This window comes from Poeciliopsis prolifica, unplaced genomic scaffold (assembly GCF_027474105.1).
Source record: "Poeciliopsis prolifica strain line A6 unplaced genomic scaffold, Auburn_PproV2 SCAFFOLD040, whole genome shotgun sequence".
Lineage (NCBI taxonomy): Eukaryota > Metazoa > Chordata > Actinopteri > Cyprinodontiformes > Poeciliidae > Poeciliopsis > Poeciliopsis prolifica.
Genome location: NW_026562415.1, coordinates 4,809,149 through 4,830,338, shown reverse-complemented (window position 1 = coordinate 4,830,338; position 21,190 = coordinate 4,809,149).

Genomic DNA, 21,190 nt, shown 5'->3' with positions numbered 1-21,190 from the left:
TCTGGAAGTTTGTTCCAAATTTTTGGTGCACAGATGCTGAAATCTGCTTCTCCTCTCTTGGTTCTGGTTCTGCAGAGCAGACCAGAACCAGAAGACCTGAGAGGTCTGGGAGGTTGATACAACAACAGGTACCGCACATGTGACCTTTGACCTCTTTGATGGAAGTTTCCAATTGATGAGAAGTTTCCAATCGAAACAAAGAAATCTCTGTTCTTTATGTAACATTCAAACCAGTCGAGAATCTGAAACCGGAGAGTCCAACCCAACTCTCCAGTCGATTCAGTAATATGTCGTGGTCGACAGTGTCAAAAGCTGCACTGAGGTCCAATAGAACCAGCACCGCGGGTCTCCCACAGTCCGTATTTATATGGATGTCATTGAATACTTTTACGAGGGCAGTCTCCGTGCTGTGGTGAGCACAAGAACCAGATTGAAAAGAGTCAAAGCAGTCGGTCATCATGAGGAAACTATTTAATTGTTTACACACAGTTTTTTCAATAACTTTGCTGATGAATGGGAGATTTGAGATCGGCCTGTAATTCTGCAGTAGTGATTTGTCCAGATTGATCTTTTTTAGAAGTGGTTTGATGACTGCTGTTTTCAAAGCCTGGGGGAAAACGCCTGATGTGAGTGAGTTTACGATTTGGATCAGATCAGTAGCAATAACAGGCAGGACTTTCTGAAAGAAATGTGTGGGTAGGACATCCAGACAGCAGGAGCTTGAACTTAATTGACTTATAATTTCTTCTACGGTTTTATAATTAAGTAGTTGAAAATGGGTCATTTTCCCTGTATTTGTTTTGTTTGGGTACAGCAATGGTTCCGGCTTTAGAGTTGATGTGCAGATTCATCCTCTGATTTTTTTGAATTTTCTCTGAAAAGAAGCTGGAAAACTTGTTACAGGCAGCATTAGATTGGAATTCAGGTGTTAACTTCCTTCCTGTTGCTCAGGTGCAAGAGGAAGGAACTTTATTTTCACCTTTTACGAGATTGTGCCTTTTGTCTGTTCTCATTTGGCCTCCAAATCTCCTTTGTTTTTAGGAGATTTGGAGAAGTCTAGACATCTTTGGGAGGTTTGGGAGCAATTTCAACCTTTCGTCAGAACAAATAAATGATTATTTGTACCCTGTTGATGTGTAAATAACCAAGAACATGGCTTCTTTGCATCTATTTGAGCTGACTGCAGGTATGAGCCAGTTTGTCAAACGTTTATTACTGGGGAAAAAAAGAGGACACTCACTGTTTTATTTTGACTATTTTGCCAAATTCAAAATTTGTGGCAACCCTAATAAAGATTTTAGAGAGCCTTAAAAAATCTAAACTTCCAACCTCTGATATGTGAGTTACTCAAAAGAAAGATATAAGGCTTTAAAACATAAACTCTCAGTATAACAATTATTGATATTATTATAATCTGAGTTGGTCAGATAATCCAGAATCTCTGGAATCTGAAAGTTGTCAGGTTCCAGGGGGGGATGTCTGTGGAATCACTTTAAAATCTTCAAAAGATAGAATGTTTAATTATTTTTACTTTATAGGTAGTTGGAATTTTTTTTTTATTATTATCCTTAAAGGGATCCCTTCTTTTAGAGTCTTAGTCTCTTTCTACACTTTCAATTTAATGGTTGTTATAATATCGTCTATTATTCTGCAGCCATCAGTTATGAAATAAAAACTGCTCAAAAGGTATCCCTTATTTTTAGCACCGCACACCAAAGGAATCTGACCCCACGCAGGCATCCTTGAGATCTAAATGGTTGGCCTTTACAGTATGCTAGAGCAACTGTGTGGCGATCCAAATGTGTGCAATATTAATATTTAAGAAGAATTTTAAGGCATGCCAAAACCATTTGGATCCATGAACTTGACCCACTCTTAACTTTTCTGTTCGCTGCTGGAGAAGGGAGAGATAAATGGATACGCTTGAAACCTTTTCTATCGGCCCGAGTCCTCTGTAAGGCACATTAAATTATCTGGGGTTCATTTAGCGGGGCCGGCCTAATGTTCAAGTGTCTCTTTTTCCTGGTTGTGTAACTGAATTATGTCGGACGGTTCTGAATAAACATCAATCTCCGCGCCCGCTCCTCTTGATAAGATGATCGGCAGAGTCGTAAAGCGGAAGACGGCTGGTGGGGGTGGGGGGTGTGGGGCAGAGGGGGACGTCTGCCCGGGCCAGGGATGGACAGTCAGCGCGCTGTGATTTACACTGCGTCTGGCATTTTGGCCCACCGCTGGGGGAAGAGTATCAGTCAGATTTATTTGACTTTTCTTTCCGGTCTTCCTCCTCTCTTCAACTCTTTTCTCAGCTTTCTGACAGGCCCTCAAGTCATTCTGGTGTGTCTATACATGTAAAAGTCTCCTGTTTCTTCTACCTTCTTCCTTTTCATGCTTTTTGTCTTCTGTTGAGGCACAATTTACTGGTGGAAACAGGAGACGGGAAACAGCCAGTGTCAGGTACATTTTGCTTCTATACCTTATTAGCAGGTAAGTAAACTGCATCTAAAAAGCGTCTTTTACAGACAGAAACTCACAAACCACTGTTCAACATGAATCCTGTTCAGGCTATGCATATATTACTACTCTCAATCATGCATTCACCTGGCAAGCACCTCATGGCCCAGGTCCCATCATCCCTTACCACGCCAATTTGCGAATCTGCTTATGATAATGGCCCGATCATAACGGGGCAGGGCTCCGTCGAAATGAGATCGCTTGCGACAGTGCTGACCTTTCAGCAGAGGCAAGAGTGGTAAAGCTGCCGCACCATAACAAGGTCTGTTGAGTAAGCAACTTACAAGCCAAGGTTACAGTTCCTGGATTAGAAAAAAAATTGTGTTTGAGAAATGGGAGGAAGTGTGTGTGTGTGTGAGAGAGAGAGAGAGAGAGAGAGAGAGAGAGCAGGAGAGGGAGCGAAATAGAGACAATGTTCTGATTGTGATTTCTCAAGTCAATTAACTTTGTGTGTGCGCCCGCTGTGGACGTTTTGCTGATACGGACGGTTTTACTGTCGGAACGTGCAGGACACTGACGGGCGGGAGGAGGCACGGCTTGATGTAGACGATCTTTTCGCATGAGACGGAGAAGCATCAATCTTAGCCGTGTGACTCTGAGTCCTTCGACTGAAATCCACCCTTTTATCCATTCGAGTAGGACAGATGCAAAATTGTGTTTGTTCAGCACAAGATATGCTAATGTTTATATGAGTGGGGCAGAAATGAAATATTTCCACATCGGCCACCTTCTATAGTAATAGATAAATAAAAATAAAGCTTTTTTTTGTTTTTGTTTTAGCAAAGTGACTTCTTTGATGAAGTCCTGGACAGTGAATAAATCAATTTCAAGCAAAAGCAAGAAATTTTTGAAAAAGAAAAAATCCAACACAATTCACTAATAGAAAAGAAAAAAAAGTAAAGCATTCAATATTATTTTAAAGCTTATTTTAAAAATGTAAAGTAGACACAAACATCAAACATTTAAAAGCATTTTAATATTGAACCTGGTTTCATAAATCCAACTATAATTCTGCAAACACCTTTCAGATATTAGAAGACAAATTATAGGTGCACAACTTTTGCAGTAAGCAGTAACATAAGCATCTTTCCTCTGGCTTAAGGTGTCACATCCTGAAGATTTTCACATTTTATAATCCTGAGTCCGATTGTCCAACAGAGGAAATATTCTGCAAACATTTTTGTTTACTTTTCCTGAACTGCAAAAGAGATTTCTCTTTTGTTTTTTTTTTTGTTAAATCAGAAAACAAAACTTCTAAGTTAGCCTCAAAGGTTTTTTCTTTCTTTTTTTTTTTTTGCATCCAGCCAAGTATTATATAAAGTACAGATGCATTGCAATTTAATGCATGGCTGGAAAATTATTTTATCACAAAATGGGTAACAACAGCTGTTACTTGAGGGCCACAATACTGGCCTGAGGTCAGTTATTTCAATTTGCGCGCAAACTCCATAAGTGATTTTTTATTACAGTTTGTATTCCTAACCAGCAAGAGTGTGTGGTCATACACACTCTCACAAACCCCCAGATTTGTACACAAACACACACATTCATCGAAGTTTTTTTTCTTTTCTTTTTTCTTTTTATGCTTTGGCCCACTCCATAAATAATACAGCTTCCTTTGGCCTTGCTGACAGGATCTGTAATGGAGTTTGCATCACCAGTTCGAGTGACTGACCAGGTGACTACCCACTTGACTGACTGTTTTATCGAGCTGGTAGAGCATGAAGCAGCCAGATCACTTTTACCCTCGTGCCTGACAACAAGCAAGGGCAGCTGAGACTTGGCGTGCCAAGTTTGTGTATTTCTTCATATGTCACTGTCTCTCTGTTTGGCTGCATATGTGAACATGTGAGCTCGTCTCCCAGCCTAAGTGTGCGTCTGCCTGGGCAGTGACAAAAACAGAAGCGTGAGGCGAACACAATCAATCTTCATTTGGTAATTTATGAAGGAGTTCAGTTGTCAGGTATCCAGCGGTGTCTTGTACAACTCATTCTGCTGTGATGGGAGGCAAGGGGGGGTGCTGGGTGAAGGGACTGTGGGGAGGGGGGGCCACCCCAGGATATCAGCGCCTCCTGTCACCTCCCTTCCCTCCTCATCGGCCCCTCTCATACAGCCCCTGCTGCCGTCAGCAGCCCAGAGGCATAAGCGCAGAGAGAAAGGGAGACGAAGGACGAAGTGAGAGAGGGAAACCAGGCAGGATTAACCCTGTGGCCACCCATGGCAGGTGCTGAAGCAGCCACGCATCCAGCCTCATTAAGGAAAGGGATAGAGGGCAACGTGACAACAAACACAAGTGGGAGGCTGAGAATGTACATACTCTACCTACTGAATACATACACACTCACATCCATTGAAGGCATGTGCAGTGCCTTAGAGACTGGCACCTACATGGGGAAAAGCTGACACTTTGCAGGTTGCCTGTACATTTTTCTCTCATTTCCTTTTCTGTCCCTCCTTATTTTTCACCCTGGCTCTCATATTACCCGCTTACTATATTTGTTTCGACTCAATTACCCAGGCTGCTTTCTTTGAATCATCCCTTGGTTTGTGACTTCAGCCCCAACTGTCTTAAACCTTGTTTGAGAACGCGTCAAGTGTGGCACAACCGCAAACCCACCAAGATATGTCCGCCCATCTAAGATGACAGGCAGGCCAAGGGGACCACTAGTCAGATGAGGAGCTAAGAGGCCCAACAGAACTTCAGACGAGCAGCAGAGTCACAGCTTAGGTAGCAGAATAGGTCAAAACATGAATATAAATTGTGGAGTCCATGAAAAATGCCTTGATGAAAGCCATTCCAGAAAAGGAAGTCCTATTTAAAGTTTGCCATATTCCATAGGACACAAAAAGTGCAAAAACGACACACATGGCGACGCAGGAAGAATACCAGTTAGAGACTCAAGACTGGGTCGAGCTTCACTTTCCAGAGGGGAAACGACCACAAGCATACAGCTGGAACTACAAGTGGTGTCAAACTCCAATTCTCCGTGGAGCCCATCACTTTTCCATCTTTCTCTCTGTCATAAAAGCTGTATTACAAATTTAAGTATTTAGCAGGACTGTTGACCCCTAGTGAATGGGAAAGTGATTCTGTTCTTTGAGACGTTTTGGACGAGGGGCACATACAAGGAAGTTGCAAGATTTCTGCTCTCAAGGACAGGATTATGGTAATACTGGTCAAAAACAAATGCATTCTTATGTTAGAATGGCTCAGTCAAAGTCCAGATCTAAATGCTGTTGTGACAAAATGTTGACATATTATCGACCTCTAATCTGACTGACCTAATTTTTAAGAACATTTACATCTATAAATGTGCAAAGTATTATAGAGAACTGGAGCTGAAAACAAGGTATGTTTGTCTGGATACAAAACTCAAATAAAATACATTAGTTTGTAATTCTCTAGGTTTTAAATCCTCTTGCAATTTAATGTATTACTGGATGTAGTCAGTGTTACTTTGAAGTCATGAAAACCCATAAGAAATTAGCAGGTCATTCCGTTTGTAGTTCAGATGTTTAAGGCAAATCATGTTTAATTCCAATATTAGTTATTTTTGAGGTCTCAGTTTTTCTTAACTTTATGATGTTAGCTGAGAATGCATTGCTGTAAAAAAAGTATTTCCACCAGTTTCAGCATCGGTGTAGTTACATCATCTTTGTTCAAGCTGAATGTGTTAATGAGGCTGAAGCTGGGCCTCCCTGGTGAATCAAAAAAATTATAGGAAAAAGACAAAATTCACTCTGATCTTTAACTTCAAATTCTTCCTTTTAGCTCATCTGTTAACCCACATCTGTGCAATACTTTATCAGCTGATTAAAGATTGAAATGTGCTTTTAGGATACAGTTCTTTTTTTTTTTTTCTTTAAACTGAAAAGTCCTGAGAAAGTCTTCTGGTTCCCTTTTCCTATCAAATTTCTGGATGGTCCATCCTTGTAATGACATTTTGGGGTGTAAATTATTGAAGCCACTTAGCAGCACTTTGGGCCAGTTTCTCCCCAGTTGGTGTCTTTGATTTGGGAAAACGGGGGCTGATTTGTGAACGATAGCCCAAGGCTAGTCAGCCTAGGGCTAGCTCGGGGGGGGACACTGGCCTCCGAGCCTCTCCTGGCCTCAGGGAGGTATAGGTCTGGCCATGGCCGCTAGGCCTTCCGGTTTTCGAAAAAGACGGTGTCTGGTTCCTTGGCGCTATCTGCCACACATCTGGAAAGGGAGTTGTCTTGAAGGAGTGCCTCCGCAGAGAGTCTCCAGATGAGACGACATTTCTTCTCTCTGCCATTCCCCCCTCCATCTCCTGTGGTAGCCTGTGCAATTTGTCGGTCGACCTGCCAGGAGGAGAATGCAAATCCTCACCGGAGGAAATGATTTAAGGCCGTGGCAAAGACTTTCTCCGTGTGTGCGCGTGTATATGTGTGTGCCCAGCAGCCTTTTCTTTATCAGCCTAACTAGAGACCTGTCATTAAGACCTCAGCGTATCATTGAGAGTGTGTGGATGTGTGGAATGCATCGTCTTCTTGGGATAGTGGGATGTTGCTTTGGCTTCTCCTCTGTCTTTGAGTAAAGACACGACCCTCCTTCACTGCTCATCAACCCACTGCTGCTAATTTATAGACGAACATAAAATGTCTCCACCTTCCTACCTTCTACCTTCAATTTCGTGGGAAGCACAAGTGTGACAAAATAGGACACAAGACATTAACCGTGCAAAAGTTTTCTGTCTTCCCTCCTGCATCTTGCTTGTTTCCTACTTTCTCTATTTCTCTATACAATATGCACTGACTGGTCACTTCATTAGATACTTTATTCTGATGGACCTAGTTTAATTACATTGATGGCTGATAAGAGTGGTGCCTGATGTGGGCATCTGCTGCTGTAGCTCATCTGTTGCATTCAGAGAGGGTGTTTGTCATGGCTTAGGGTTACAATAATTTACATTTGTGGTCATTTTAAGACAACTTGTTCAGATACTTAACTATGCTTTCTCACATGCTTTATAATGCCCATTCCCAGTATCAATTTGTACATAATGAGAGAAGGATTTGTACCCGCTCTCCGAAAGCCAACAACTTAAAATATGCCTGTATTCTGAAAAAAAAGAGAGATTTCATGACTTCATTAAATATTATCAACAGGAGGGCCCTTGGGTTGTGATGGTTTGTGATTTAATTTTTATGTTTTGAAATTGCTCAAAAACAAAAAAACAGAGGGAAAAAATCAATTAAAAACAATTTATGGAAATGGGGTTTAACACAAAGTTTGTGAATAGAATATAAAATAAAGCAAAATGCATGTTAAACTGAAGCATTTTATTTTTACTAAATTGTTGCAATCACTACACATTATAGAAAAATACACCTTGTTCTTGGTAGAAAAGATAGGAAAGCGCAGGAAGTAAAAGTAGAAGGAAATAAAATTCATACATATGTATAAAATGGGAGTATAAACTGGAAATGGGAGAATTGACCTGAGCCCCTGAGAACTGTTTTGATGAAACCGAAATGGTTGTGCTTAAAAATCTCAGTTGATCCACAACGCCCGACGAATTTTAAACCAGCAAAACATCCATAATGCATTCAAAGTTAGCTTAAACTTCAACAAGTTCTCCCCATAACACCGAGAAACATAAATCCATTGAATTGCTGCTGTTTGATTTTCAGATTCGTTATTTATGCTAACAATTCTACAGTTTTACGACATCACTAGTGACAGTTGATGCAAGACAAGCTATAAAATGATAAGTAAATACTGGTCTGAGCAGTACCCATCAGATCAAACTATGATTTTTTTTAGCACACGAATTGCAGAAACTTGCAGAGCAAGTAGGACCAACTTGCTGCTCTCCAGGACAGAGTTTGGAGAAGTTTTCAAGGACAACTCCATACACAAGATGAAAGTGATCTTTGGGGCTCTCATCTCATCTTCACCGCTCATATCCAAATACCACCTGGCTCATTCTGTGCTGTCAGCAATTTTTATCTAAAAATTAATACTTCTTCTTTTTTCCCTGGTCAGATAGAAGTACTTTATTCGTCCCAGTTTGCCTGAAGTCCTCCGCATCTTTGGAATGAAAAAGATTTCAAGTTATGGATAAAAGACACTTTTTTAATCAACATTTTCTTTTCCTTAAGCACTTTTTTTTTTCTTTTTAAAAGCTGTTTTTCATTATTTATAAGCGTTCTGAAGGTGCTACCGAGCTGATTTCTTTCACAAGGCCTGATATGAGGCCGATAGAGCTCGGAGAATTGATTAGATAAGCTTGGAAATTACAATGTCGAGCACGCAGTGCTCTGAAATGTGCTCTAAAATAGTCCCATCACGAATATTAATACCCAGGGCTTATAAGCACATATTTGAATGCGAGAGGGAAGTTGATATATGAAGTTTCATGCAGTGTCCAGTGTGCAAAACCATATATTAGTGATCAAATAGAAAATTACCACTCTTTCCTGAATGCCATTGGCCTTAAAGCGACGGAAGAGTAATCGTGATTTCATCATTAGCACTTAAAGATTCAGAGCTAATTTCTGTTTTACTGAATAATTCTGAAAGATGTTAATCAAACATATGACGGCGTATTTGAAATATTTAACCAAATGATATTAATGAAGATCAAAGGGTGGGCTGTTTTTAGCAGATGTTATGTGGAAGGCCTGGGTAATAGCCGGGTCCACGGGAGCACATGAAACACTTTGTCTTCTGCTAAATATTTTATGCCAAGTACCTGTTGTATAGTGCTTAATGAGCTATGGGGGGAAAATGGTGATTTATCATGCAAAGTTTTCAAAGGAAAATGCTAATTCAGACATGCACACACACACACACACACACACACACACACACACACACACACGGAAAAGCAGAACACGCATTTCTTGCAAATTCCTTATACACATTTTTTTTTTTTCCCTTCAAAGTTGCCTACCAAAAGCCACACCACATACCCAGGGTGAATATTTTAGCCCCGGAGAAAAGCAAACTAAAGCGAGAACGAGAATGAGGGGGTCAATGGCGTGTCTTTAAAGAAACTTTCCCTGTCTCCATCTTCCTGCTCAGCTCTGGAATACTAATATTACGGAGAAATCGCAGGAACGCCGTCTCTGGGTGATGGTGTCAGTCCTGGACATATGAATGGAAATACTCATATGTCCAGGACAATCCTAAAACTGACCCTCATTGACTTTGACTCCTTTTTAGCAGAAAACTCCAAATAAAAATTGCTTTTAAATGCAGGAATTTTTAAGATATTTATTTTTCTTTCAAGAAAATAAAGAAAGAAAAATTAAAAAGACTATAGTTTCAAACCAGCTAAAGTTAATTAAAGTTAATTCTTTAAAATGAGCTGTCAAGAAAAATAACAAAAGTCATTACTGAACGCAGTTTTCTCTGGTTGTAACAGAGCACTGCACCGAACCCCACCTGTTGCTGCACATCACTGGTCAGCTAGCTGGGAAAAGCTTTCAACAATGTATCCATGATTATCGCAAAGACAAAAGGAGTTAAAAGCATCACTTTAATTAAAGTAATGCGGTTTTAAAGCTGAACTTAGCAAAATCCATACAGCATGTTTTATTAGCTAGATCTCGACTATAAAAACCATTAGCAAGCGTTTACTCAGAAGGAGAGCAGAACAGCAACATGTTCTATTCTGAGCAATGGAAATTTTCAAACCATTAAACTTTAAATGTTTTCTGTATTTTTGGAAAATGTCTGTATATTGAAATCTAAATATTTGCTTACACCTCACAAGTGAACAATTGCTCATTCATTATTCAGGAATCTTTTTTAAAATAACCAAAATTAACTCCACTTTCTTGCAGTGCATTAGGTAATGTTCTGCAGCTGTTGTGTGTTAAGCAGTTATAAATTGAAATGTCCGATGATGCACAACAAACTTTCTAAAAAAAAAAAATTAGATTTAATCAGGCTTTGGCATGAAAAAAACCAAAACACATTAGAAGCTTGTAAAGTTGGTTATTAAAGCCATGAACACGCATGCCAGAATCAGAAAAACATCCATTTAAATTGTTGCTGGTATATTTAATCTGCTTAAGTTCATAAGGAATTGAAGTATAACTTAGAAAAATATCAAGTTCAAGTTCAATCTTTGGACGCTTTATGTTCGGGGACTTTCAGAAACAATTGCGGTAAGAATAATTGTTTTTAGTCTGTGTTAAATAAAGACAATTAGATTGTCATGCATTTTTGCTTAAAACCTTTGTGTTAACACTTTGATACCGTGTCTTTGTTCCTGAAGGTTTTCGCTCTGGCTCGTGCCTCAATGCAAGAATTGTTTGCATTTACTTAAGAGTAAACTAGATTAATGACTGTTAACAGAAGGACTGGGCAACAGTGGGAGAGTTGATGCTCCGCAGGGCAATTTGAAAGACTTTCCAGATAGGTAGACCTACAAAATGAATAACCGCACACCCCAAACTGCGCCATAAGGCACAATGGTTTGTGATTTGCAAGTTGATAAGACAAGAAGATTAATAATGCCGCATGATAATGGCTGGCTGAAGCTCAGCTGGGGAGATGGTAATGATGGGATATTGCTGTAGGAGCAGTTCACTGAGCCACAGTGGGGTGAGGGAAAAGACATGGAGAAGGAGAGATGGTGAGAGGAGACGGACTGATAGAGAGAAGCTGTAGCTGCACAGGGGGGTTGTGGGGTGGGGTGCGCACTCATCCCAATTGGCCCTCAAGCATTGAGAGTTTGAAAAATGAGAATAGAGTTATCATTTTAATTAAATATACGTTTTTTTTTCTTTTTTTTAAATACATGGTGTATATATTTTTTTTTGCTGAAACAGGGACTTCAAAGAATGCGCGTGTGTGTATGTGTGTGCGGGTGGGGGGTGCGTGTGTGTGTTTTTTTTTAAGTGTTCCATCATCATTTCTGAATGACAGTTTTTGTTAATTAGACATTTTTTCTCCCTCCTCAGGTAGGTTATTGCCATGGGTGACGAGACGGTGAATTGTGTCTCTTAACTTTGTCTTCAGCAAAACACTTTATATTTGCAATGACCATTTTGAAACTTTTAAGTGTCACATTATGGTCGTACCCACACCACAGTTGTAGTTTTGTTAAATATGGTAAAATACTAATAGTGGTGAATAAATATTGCTCAGTGGAATTACATGGAAGTTGTAGTTCGGATGACATAAACTTGCACGATTTAAAGCCTTTGCTTCTATCAACATTAAAGTCTAATTTTCCTCAATAACCACAGACAAATCTCCTTGGAATTTCTACATTTTTAATGACTTCTTTTGATTATGACAAGCTGCTAAATGCTGTGATCGGCTGTGATCTGCTGTGGCTGTTTGCCTATTACATCTTCGGTGCTGTTGACTTGCATGTTTACACCTCAGACAAACATTTTGTCAGATCCAAATTTATCTTAATTGCGCCACTTTGTCAATGCCTGTGGATGATGTCTCAGTGCTGTCTCTTTGCTTTTTTGAAAGGAGGCACGTTGGGATGACTTTGATACTGATCAGACCGTCCTTTTATCTCATGAAGAAAAGTTGTGACACTATCGGTTTTTAATATGAAGAACTAGCCAGACTTCAGGGTGTTTTCACTTCTGTGTTGTAAATTTGCTGTCAGTAAATACAGAGGATTTCTGGATAAATTGTTGTGCAATACATCAGTGTCACCAGAACATACATAATTTGGGATTTTAAAAGAAGTGAGAATTTTCAGAAACATTGTTTCACAGAATAAAAAACAACATAAACTAGCTTTAAAAAATTATCCATATATTACAGTTTCTGTGCTTAAGTAATTAGAAGGCATTCCTATTGGGGGGAAAAAGCTTTGAAAATCTGGACATTTATCATGGAGTTCTGCTCGGCTAAGTGATTAGAACAAAAATATTTTTTGAAGATGCCAACTTGTTGTGTTTTAACATATATAAAGTTTCGTAATTCTCAAGCTGTGAATCCATTTTCAGTGAAGTGTTTGCTCTGGGTATTTTAAATTCTGAATTTAAGTTGATCAAATTTAGCCTGCACTCATCAATAAACTAAATGAATCAGTGAGATGCACAAAAAATTGCCAATATATTTACAGCATTTAAAAAAAAAGAAAAGTTAGTCACCATTGTTGATTGGCAAAAAAAAAATTTGCAACCACTGAAAAACAATGAAGGCTGATAAAAACTTTTATTTCTAGCCTTTCTGAGAAGCAATTTTTAGTCAACTAGGGAGGTTTTCGTCCTTGCTTTTTTTTTTTTTTAAGTTACTTTCGGATTGATATGTATGATTCAAACAATCTCCTTCATATTCAATGCTCTAAATAGTATCACGAAGTACCTCCACCAGATGAAGTCACACATTGACAGTGACTGCTGTTTTGGAAGACATATTTCACTTTGACAAAAATTGACTCTTTTTAATATAGCCTGATCTTGTGCCAAAGAGTGTCTCACACACCTGACATCTACATGACTGTGGATCTGGGTCTTACTTATGCTTTTAATATAAAAGAATGCACAGTAATTATTCTGAAAATGATTGAATCCTGCAGTAGGTAACTCTCACAGGCTCCAGTCAGCCGGCTGGGTTTTTATGCACAGGTTGGCATTTGATTTCTTTGAAATCGGCACAACCAACACACCATTTCCCCAATGCCTGTTAATGAGTCAATAATGCCCACTATGACCTAATTAACGAGGTTGAGCGAGGATATGGGGAATTTCTTTACCTTCGCTGTTTCCTCTAATGTTGGAGGAAATGAAGTGAAGTGAAGGAGTCCTGTCTGAATGCAATCACGCTAACAAGTGACAAGTTAATTATGTGACAAGTCGTGTTTCCAGCAATCAACTTACTGTAGCAAGCAGATGTTGTTATTGATGGCAAACCTCGAGAATAGCCATGACAGTTAAATTGCTCATTACCGAGTGTGAGGCGGTAACGGCAGTTGTTTTATTGCACCATTTATGACGCGGCGATGTTTGTCACTTGAACTCGAGCTCTAATTGAACATGTTATTTGATTGGGAACCGGGTGAGATTTCACCTCTTGAAAAGTGACAGATTTCTTGACAGTACAAGAGACACTTTGTGCAGCAAAGAAAGCGACAGGAAACTTATTAGAAAATGCCCATTTCAGGTTCTTCTTCTCTTACTTGCGCTGTTATGTATGAAGAATTTATCTTTTAATTTCAAGTTGACATTAAAGTGCTCCGCAGGGCTCAGTGCCTACTTCGAGGATCTTAGCATACTGTGGACTGCATCCAAGTGAAATTTTGTGCAAAAAGCTTCTTTCAGTTTATATTGTTTTATAGTTGCTCATAATACAACCATTATGGGAGCAAATTGAAATGTATCCTTTTGGGTTGAATGCAAATTTAGCTGTTCTGATTGAAATGTAATGGACTGAATAAAATTAGACTAAACTGGATGTCAGTTGAGTGTGTTTGTGGTACTCTGATATATCTTTTGATTGAAATTGTATGCAATAACAGTAATCTAAATATCGGTTGGGCTTTTACGCAAAATGTATAAGTTGAACTATTTTTGCAGGAATCACTCAAGTACATCCAGTCAAAATTAAGAACATATCATTCAACACTCATTAAGGGAAATGTCAGCGGTTTTTAAGACCGCTTTCTGGAAACTGACAATGTTTTTGGATGTTAATAAGGGAAAAGTTTAGATGACACTTAACATAATATCACCAACACACCCTGAATTTGCTGTGACTTTAGGATGTCGCTGAAACACAGATGTGCTTTGCCTCACAGGGTTTGTCCAGAATCTGCATTAAATGCGAAGTGCACCTCCAATCAACCGAATGCCCATGTGACATATTTTGAGTCATAAGATGCGCTAAACGGAAAAGTAGTACAAACACTACCATGCTATCCACCATTTTCTCAATCTTATCTGCCTGTGCTTGCATAGAACAAATCGTGTAGCTGTATGCACATGTGTGCTTTCACACCTGCGGAGTACTTCACACCTCCATGGTTCCTGAAAAATTTCACTCTGAGTCTTGGTGTCACAAAATGCGAGTGTAAGAGACTCCCATCACTGGTCATGTGTATGCAAACAGCTGAATCGCAACAAAATTGTTACAGATTCACTGAAAAACAGCTCCACGTAAACGGGCCTCAGTAGTGTGAAACGTTTAGATTTCTGCTTACAGAAAAGTGGTGCAACTGTCACACACTTGCAGCAAGTTTGTGTATTTATTCTACACCTTTATAATCAATGAACATTTTTGATTCCTTGTTTATGTCTTGCCAAAATCGCCTGATGGTGTTTAACTAAACCCATTGACTCCAAATTATGCCATAATTTTTTTTTTTTTTTACCTTACATTCATTTTCACATGTAGGTGTTTATTTTAGTCACTCTACTTGCTGTTTTTGCATTAGAGGAAATTATTTAGTTCTATTCTAACTTTTGTTTTGTATGAAGCTGATGCCAATGACATTGATGCAAACAGAATTTCTTAAGATTGTTTGTTTGGACGTCCTTTTTTTTTTTTTTTTACATATGACCTTAAGGGCACCGTACAGTTCAAACTGGTTCTAAGTTGTCTTCATATAATTTAGATTTTTATATAAAATATGCCGTCGCACTATCCCAACCCTCTTCTCCCCCTGACGATCTTCAAGCTTGCAGACAAGCAAAGGCAGTATATCATCCCTCTTCCTGTTTCTATGAGGGATATTTTGTGTGTAAAATAAGTCATGCTGCTGATAGAGGGGTTGTTTGTCCAAAATGGGACTGACACTCAGTCAGCGGCCTGCCGGTCACCACCACCACTGATATATGACGAAGAATAAGACACGTTACCGGCACTCGCAGACGTACACGAGAAGCTCTCTTTGCCCACCAAACTGCCACGTGTCAGAACACACATACACACACACACGCTAACACAACTTTCCGGATTGCACAGCAGTAAGCAATGGTAGCTGATGATGAGGGCAAATACATGACAGTGTCAATAACTATAATCGTCTATTGCAGAGGAAATAATGAAGTGTATGTGCCCATGTCAGCCCTGCACGCCTTCAATATCCCGTAATAAAATGAAGTGGAGAAAAATTGACGGAGGAAAAAAACAATCAATAACGCACCTAATGGTAAATACAGAATTGTCCCGTGGAGGGAATGTAATTCCTCCCCTCTGTAGATGCTGTGCCGATTATTAGGATGAAGGGGAGAAGCCTATTTGTATGTAAATGGGAGATTGATTATATTTATACGCTGGCACAGGAGCACTGACACTCACACACACACATGCTTATACTGTACAAGCATGCACAAAGAAGAGTGAGAGACATCCTTAGAGAGTCTGGTCATCAGACAGCTGCTTTTTCTCTGTTCTGCATCCAAGCCCTCATGGCAGAGAAGGAAAATAATATGGGGAGAGACAGGCGGCGGGAGAAACAGATCAGTCTTCTGACTGCCAGTTCCAGCAGGGCTCACCTCTCCAGAATATTCTAATTACCAGCCATCCTCATTACAGATGCCGTGTCAATGAGGAACAGGAGAAAAATGAAAGAAGGAACTTCAAGCAGAGAGGAGCAATTCTGTAATTTCTTAATCACTATTTTTTTTTTTTTTTTTTAGCAACCTTTGCATGTGCCCTGGTTAATGCCACAAATTGAATGTTTCTTTGGTTTCTCTCTAAATAGGCTATCACACCGCTGCGGCGGGCGCTTAGCGAAATCTATTATTGTCATTTGCATAGGGGCCTTTTTTTTTTTGGCGGGGATCCTACAGAGCGACGAAGAACAAAGAGCTCATGAGGGGGAAAATGGGACAGAAATGATCCGGCGCTGCCTTCGAAATGTGACGTCAGGTCCCTAATGAAATCTTTTGACTGCGACCATGGCAAATGGCGGAATCTATATCTGACACTTAATGGTTTGCATAGAAATTAGAGACCCCCTTTCGCTTGATGTCCCCTGATTAATTTACAGCACTTTTGTTGCATCGGCATCGTCCAAAATAAATTAACCACGCTGCAGATATCTGAAACGGGTGGCTGGGGGGAGGCGAGCGATGCAATTTACGAGAGGGAGGGGGGGTGGGGAGAAAGTGAGATGAGATTAAATAAAACACCTAATTGACAGAAAAAGTCACCAAGCTCAAGCGCTGTTCAGCATTGTCGAAGAGAAGCATCAGTATGTGTTTGGAGAGAGTGGTGGGGGAGGAGGGGGCGAAATAAAGAAAGAGTGAGGAAGAGCCGGCCACTTGATTTCCTATGAAAATTAATCGGCTATCAAACAATCTTGGTCTGCTGAGGATGATTATACAGCAGGGGCAGCGTGAGAGGAGGCGGGGAGGAAGTGAGAGGAAGTGGGAGACATAAGAAGGAGGATGGAGGGGTTGGGGGGGGGAGAATGCCCTTTGTGTAGGTGAAATGTGTCGGGGACTGTCATCGTAATATACCTCAGTGAAATGAAGGTTAATTCTGATGTACAGCCTGCATGGCCGTCATTATCGGCGAATCATGAAAATAAATTAAGCCACTGAAATAGATACTCCTGTGGTACGCGGCGGGGATCTCGTGAAGGATGGACGGCTGAACTTTACAGATTATTATTGGGAAATAGTGCCGAATTCAATTAATGCATCTAAAAGACACCTTTATAGAGGGCAGCCATAATTTAAATGACAGCGGGGTGTAATTTTGCTTGTTATAAGTCAAATTTGCAGAGTTTCATGTTTCGGGCATTATTTCTCCTCCTGCCAACCGGTTCTTTCCTCCCTTTTTTTTTCCTTCCCCAAATCTTTATTTCTTCTGTTTGCTGACGGTCAGACATTGACTGGTATTAGTTTCCCACCATGTGATATCTGGAAGTAAAAACAGAACTGTAATTTGGGATCAAGATAAAAAAAATTAAGCAAAAAAAAAAAAAATATATATATATATGTTACTGTTTACTGAATCTATAAGAATGTGTAATAAGGGATGAATGGTTCTTATCTTCATTGTCAAAATGCAGTTTGATGAATATCAAACTGTACCTGTTCAACTCAGAATTTTCCAGTCAAGGTTTTATCAGCGTACATAATTTTAGTTTTGAATAAAGAAATTAAATACAGTTCAGAACCTTTAAAAAAAACAGTGAATTACTCCTTCACTATAGAACCAACATAGAGCTAAGAAAAGAGATACTTATTTTAGTTTCCAGCTGCCATTGCTTTGCCACCAAGGATGTTCTCACACTACTGTGTGTATAAGAATCCAATACATTTCATATATTAAAATACATCGAAGCAGCTGATATGAAGTTTTTTCTGACTTTGAAGCCAGAGTAAAAAGCATTACATTCTATGACAGCTACACTTGTTACTGCAGGCAGAGATACTAAAATTCACACAAACACACATGTGAAATTAAATCCCAAAGCCTTTGAGATTCAGACATTATAGCAAAAAACATTTTTTTTATGATGACAGCTTTTAGATTAGAAATATTTTAAATGAAAAAAATTGAAATAAGTAAAACTTACTACTAAGTTACTAAAATTATTAGGAAAATAGCCATAAAATATTAATTTCAATAATTGCATGCTAATTTTAGCATTTGTTGTCAGGTCAGTTTTTTTTTTTCATGGCATGTTTTTGCTTTTTATAGTTAATCAGGAGTAAAACAAAGACGAAATTTGTCTGGTAAGAGGCAGAAACCATGTTGAACCCTTTCAGCCAGCTGACCAGCAGCTTTTAAACAGCAAGAGAAAACTCCAGTCAATCCTGCTCATCATTACACCTCTTGATTAAAAATCCATAAATCTTGAGAACAGTATGATGCAAAATCTTTGCAGTTTTGAAAAGGTGTGCTGTTTTTGAGCCTTGAAGCCAGCTCATACCTAACTCCCACCTAAGATGATTCCTGGAAAAAAAAAAAAAAAAAATTCTTTGATAGTATAACCTGAAATATCAAATCTTCAACGCTTTACATTGGGGAAAAAAAATCCATCTTTTTCAATATTCTAACCCTTCCTCATGTCTCTCAAAGCCTTAAAGTATATCTACAGTAATCCTCCGCAGCACAATCTGCATCGCCTGTTCGCACCTCTGCTTGTGCTGCCCCCCACACACACACACACAACGAAGCCTAGAGATGCTTTAGCCTTTATGCAGATCCACCCCACGTCGAAGGCTGAGTGAGAGCCCAGTCAACTGGGTAGATCGCTGACCTCTCACCCGCACACAACAGAGAGGAGAGCCGGAGGCTTAATCCAGGCAGGTGTCTGACAAGTGAGCGAACACGGGGAAGGGCCGTATCGCATTGACCCTCCCTCAGACCTCCCTTATCTATTAATCTACACCCTCTATGTGAGGAGGAGTTGAATTAACACCTCGACAGGGCAGGGGGCGCCTGATTAACACGCGTCAACCTCACCAAAATGCTGGTTAACGCCTCATATAAGTGAATGTTAAAAAGAGAAATAGTCCCCAATGCAATTTGTATCCGTACATATTTTTTTTAATTCTGTGGTTATGAATTGGAACATACAAAACTTTGAGGTTTTTTTTTTTAACTGCTTACCGAATAACAAGGTAAGTTATGTGCACTCAAATCTCATATCAGAAGAAATGTTCCTGTCTACTGAGCTCTTACGTTGAGCTTTCCCTCATATCCGTTTAATTTGACAAAAATAGCTTCCCAACATGCAAACAGACACTGTGTTAAAATATTTATGCACCTGTTTTTTGTTTTATGGAAGACATCTTTGGTGCAAAATACAATGTGGCTTTATGGAGCATTAAATATATGACTGAACTTGGACTGTATATTGAAAATCGCGTCATAAAGAGCAGAGGAGCGGTGCGGAAAAATAGGTGAGAGAACGGCGTTCGTGGGAAAAGTTAAAAGTACGAAAAAGGACAAATTTCACCACTTTTTTTCCCCCCTCTTTATAACCCGTTGAGAAATAGGGGAAATGAGGGGAAATGTTAGAATTTACAGTTAAAATCTCGAGTATCATCATTGTTTGAACTCATCCATTTAGAGAAATCATATTTTTCCAATTTTCTCCCCCCACACCCTGAAGACCAAACCCACACAAATCTTCACTCCTCACCTTCTTCCCATCCTCTTGGCCACCCTCCTCATCCCCCCCACGCCCTCACGCTAACATTTTAAAGAATCCTTCCACTGTCATTATTGGTATTGAACTCATTTCTAAATTCAGAAATTGGCCGAGGAAGATCATTCATCGCGGCAGATAGTAAAATCAATAGCTTTTGTGTCAGCCGGCAGGGTCTGTCTTCGTCGCTCTCCTGGTGGGTTGGGAGCTGGGAGCGTGCAATGCACACACACACGCGCGCGCTCACCAGAATGTGTGCCGGGGCGGCGGAGTGCAGACAAAAGGCGAGCGAAAACTGGGGGAGTGGGGCCACCTCTTGACGACACATGCTCACACACACATACTTCTCCAGCACTGATCCATTTCCATATCCCTATTTATTTAACGCGCATTCCTATAGTAAACAGTTTTTTAAGTGATAAATATACAAATATGTAATGAGTAAAAAAGTATGCAGCTAATTGTTTTTTTTTTGTTGTTTTTTTTTCATTTGCAATTTTAGTGTTTCTAGAAACAATAAACATATATGCTGATTGAATAGAATTTTCAAACATTTCTTCTCATATTTTTGCAACAATGCAAACTGGGTTTCATTTGATTTCCTTACAAACACACACCCTTTTTGCAGACGGATCCCAGTGACAGGAAGAGGACAGCTTATTCCAATGAGAGTCAAATCAATCAAGTCCTTTTAATCACCACTCTGCTTTTATAGTGTGGCAGTAATGATGGAAGGCTGTGTAGGGGCAATCCCCTAAGACCCCCTCCCTCCCTCTATGCAATACCCCCTACCCCCCACACACCCCCCCTCCCCAACCTCCACGAGGCTCAGATCGGAGCTGACGCACACACAACTATGATGATTTTCATTTCTCAATTACATTATCTTATTAACCAATCAATTGCCAGCCTTATCAATAATTAATGTCTCCCAAACTATTAGAACATAGATTAGATTAAACGCCAGTCTCTTGTCTCCTCTCTTGGCTTTGATACTTTTAACTGGGCCCTTCATGGCCAATGTGATTTTTTTTTTTTTAAGAGAATGTTTAAGTGCTATTTAATATATGCATAAATATATTTTTTTTCCACTGTCACTTATTTTAATAGATTACTCCATTACCTTTGCAGAAAAAAAAATGTATGCAGTCTACTAATTTGCAAAACACAATCATAGTCTGTACCACCTCACACAATGATTGAGGAAATCTGAATTTAATCAAGTAAAATTAAATCTATCAATTCTGATGCGATTACGTCAGAATTAAAATATACTTGTTTGTTTGTAAATATACATTTTTTAACAATTAAGTCTTGTATCAAGCTTAAATTAGTTTTGTTTCCTTTAAATATATATATATATATAAAGTATGAAATTTGAACACTCAAAATCACACAGCTGGTTAAAATAGATTATTTTTTTTCAATGTGGGGGAAGAAGTGGCCAGCCCTGGTATGCACTTCTGCTGCGCCTGCTGACTGCCAATGAGAGTAAAGGAACAAGGTTATGGATCCATGTCTCGCTCCACTCAGCCCAGCTGTTGCTGCTGTTTCTCACACAGAGAGGCTTTGTATGAGCTCTGCATTTCACAAAAGAGAAGAAGAGGAACTAAAAT